We start from the raw sequence: 3,426 nt of genomic DNA, 5'->3' as shown, positions 1-3,426 counted from the left end.
GACCTCTGTGACATCACGTCAGCCTGTGTCTTCCATTGTACTGACTTCTGTGGCATGCGTTGGCCTGTGTTGCCCACTAAACTGATGTCTCTGATATCACGTTGGCCCGTGTCTCACATTCCACTAGCCTCTCTCTGGGTTGTCTCATTGACCCCTTAGCTCACATTACACAGAAAATTCCAAGAATATCATGCTGGCATGTGCTTACATCTGGAGAGAGTTTTCTTGCTGTGTCATAATAGAATAGAAGGTATCACATAGCATGATGAAACAATCATACTAACTTGGGTTTTCCTCTTCTTATAAAGTCCCCAATACCATCCTGGAGGCCCCAGGGATTTACATGATGGTATCTAGCCCTACTCACTTCCCAAAGGCTCTATTTCCCAATACAATCAACACAGGGATTTGGGGATCTAATTTCTGACACATGTCTCTGGGGACAAATTGAACCTCGGAAGTACCCAAATTGGAGTCATTCAGAAATGAACCAGCTCTCAGGGGTCTGCTAGCCTTCCTTTCTTCCCTGTCTGACACTTACTGATGTTAGCAGAGTTGGATGGTGCCACAGAGTTATTGCAATTCTAACCTCATTTCAGACTGCCTGTTATAGACTGTGGTTTGAAATGTTCATGAGAACATAGCATCTGAGAAGAGCCCAGCCCCACTGAAATGTTGATTTGAATGCAGAGTCTCGAGAGCATCTGCACTGCGCCTGGTGGGTGAGCCTGAAGGGATGTTACTGAACTCACCTAGCATCGTCCATAGTTGCAAGAGGCAATGGACAGAGGAGAGTTTGCTGTTTGCTTTTAAGCTAATTGTGTGTGCGTACCTCCAGCTGTTGGCTGAGCAAGTCAACTGATAGAGCGTCTAACAGCTAGTACCCTTGCCCATGAGAGGAGACACATGTGCAGGCTGAAGACAGAGTTTTCCTTTCTTGTGGGAAATTGCATGGTTTTCTGTTAGCAGGCTTCAAAGAGCAGTCTCTGCTACCAAATAAAGGTTCTCAGAATGAGACTCAGAATAAGGCCAAGTGGTGGTTTCTACCTGAGTAGGTACCGTAGGGACCTCATTTTCTCACCTATGACTGCACGGCCTGCGTGTCTAAGAGCTCAAAGGCATGTACTCAGGAAGCACGCACTGTAGTTCTCGTTGTTGGCTTATCACTTAGACTTCAGTTCAGCCTTCTGTAACAGAATGCATCACTGGGCGGCTTACCAGGCACATTTTATTTCTAAGAGCTCCAGAAGCGAGAGGTAGAAGATGGAGATGCTGCTGGTCTTATTATTTATGGTGAAGATACACACCCTTGCTCATCAACAGCCATCTTGTCCCTGTGCCCTCACACCGCCTGGAGAGCAAGAGAGCTCTTCAGTTTTGATAAAATTTTTGTAAAAACACCGATTTTTATAAAAACACAATCCTATACATGAATTGCCTACTCCTGTGATTTAATGACCTTCCAAAGGACCCCTCCACACCTTCTCATATAACATGCGAGGATTAGGTTCTCTCGTCTGTTTGTCTGTCTGTCTGTCTCTGTCTCTGTCTCTGTCTCTCTCTCTCTCTCTCTCTCACACACACACACACACACACACACACACACACAGAGAGAAAGAGAGAGAGAGAGAGAGAAAGAGAGAGAGAGAGAGAGAGAGAAGTCAGTCTTGGATGTTGATCTTCAGAAGCTGTCCACCTCATTGTTTTCTTAAGAGAGCTGAGTTTCCATTGACCTGGAACTTGCTGTGTAACGAGGCTGGATAGCTAACACACCGAGGGATCTATGTGTCTCTACTTCCCTAGCTCTGGGATTGCACACCATTATGCTTGCCTTTTCACATGGGTCACACTCCAGTTCTCATGCTTGGGAAACATGTTCTGTATCAACTAAGCTACCTCCCAGGCCCAAGGATTTGAATTTCTGGAGGATAAAAACATCTAGTCCATGAAAATCAGATTCTATTAAACTCCTTGTCCCCTGTGAGATGATGGAGGTGAGACTGTTCAGAGGAGTAAATGTGGCACTGAAGTGTTCGGTCACCATTGTGTCATACAGGGAATTGAATTAACCTAGATGCCTATCAGCTGATTAGAAGATAATGAAAATGTGGCACATATATACAGTAGAATTTTATTCAACTGTAAAAAAAACCCAAAATTATGAAATTTACAGGAAAATAGATGGAACTGGAAAACATACTGGACTCAGGTCCAGAAAGACAAATATTATCTGTTCTCTTCCATATGTTGATCTTTGCTTGGCATTTTTTGATTTGTTTGCTCAGCTTGGGAGTATCTTAAAGGATAGGAAGCTAGAAAGGGACCATTGGTGGTGGGTTTGAGAGAACAATAGAACATGTGCCGTGGAAGTATAGGGTGAAAATACTAGAGGTAGAAGTTTAGATGGGGATGTGAGAGACAGAAGAGTGGAGGAGGGTTAGCCAAACCAAGGCTATATGAAAAAACTAGATAGAAGTCTACTACACTGTAAGATAATTAAAAACCATAAGTAAGAACTAGCAGTTTGGCCCAGTGTTAAAGTTCTTGCCATATAAGCCTGATGACCTGAGTTTTATCCCCATAACTCAAGTAAAGGTAGAAGACAAGGACCAGCTCTACAAAGTTGTTCCCTGATCACTATGTACACATGTGCATGGCACAAGCACATAATAATAATAAATATTTTAAAAGGGAATCCATTTAAATAAATTTGAAAGGAAGCATTCTGCTTGAGGGAATAAATCTGTTCCTGGAAGCCATAGTTTACTAATCAAAATCCCAGTGCCAGATTTGGGATACTTCCCACAGTTTTGGTCAGGGAAACACCAGAGGTACCCAAAATAATGTTGGATATTGCCACTGTTCTCAGTTGCATACCAAAACTAGATGGTAAGACTCCCTTGCTGAAGACACCATACTCTTTGGTTACAGGACATTCAAGAACCAAGCTGGAAGAGAGCTGGAAGCTTCCTTCACACTGACTAGCGTTCATAATTCTAGAAGAGGTTTGAAGGCTGGTTAAAGAGAAAGTCATCAACAGTGTCACTCAGCTGTGAGCCCTGTGTGCTGACCTGCATAGGCAATCCTGCATACTGATTGGCTAGGCAATAGTGGCATGATTATTATAGGAGTTGCCAATCACTTTCTGATTGTGTTTGAGGCCTATTCCACAAGAGGGAATTTGTGCCTATTGCTGCAAACCTGATCAAATGCCCATAGCTGAGGAGATCATAGTCTCTAATTGGGAGCCTACTACTGCTATTTTGTTAAGGAGGAATGCTCTCAGATTCTCTTCTAAATATTTGTTTATGCCTGTGGATTAATTCTGTTTTCAGCCTGGGTCAGAGAAACTTTTACAGTGAGCAGTGGTTAATGCAGATTCATAAACTTGGACAAGTGATAAGAATAAGCAATTGTTGAATGATC

This window comes from Microtus oregoni, unplaced genomic scaffold (assembly GCF_018167655.1).
Source record: "Microtus oregoni isolate MIOR12 unplaced genomic scaffold, Mior012 000007F_ref0000211, whole genome shotgun sequence".
NCBI lineage: Eukaryota > Metazoa > Chordata > Mammalia > Rodentia > Cricetidae > Microtus > Microtus oregoni.
This window is presented reverse-complemented; position numbering follows the sequence as displayed.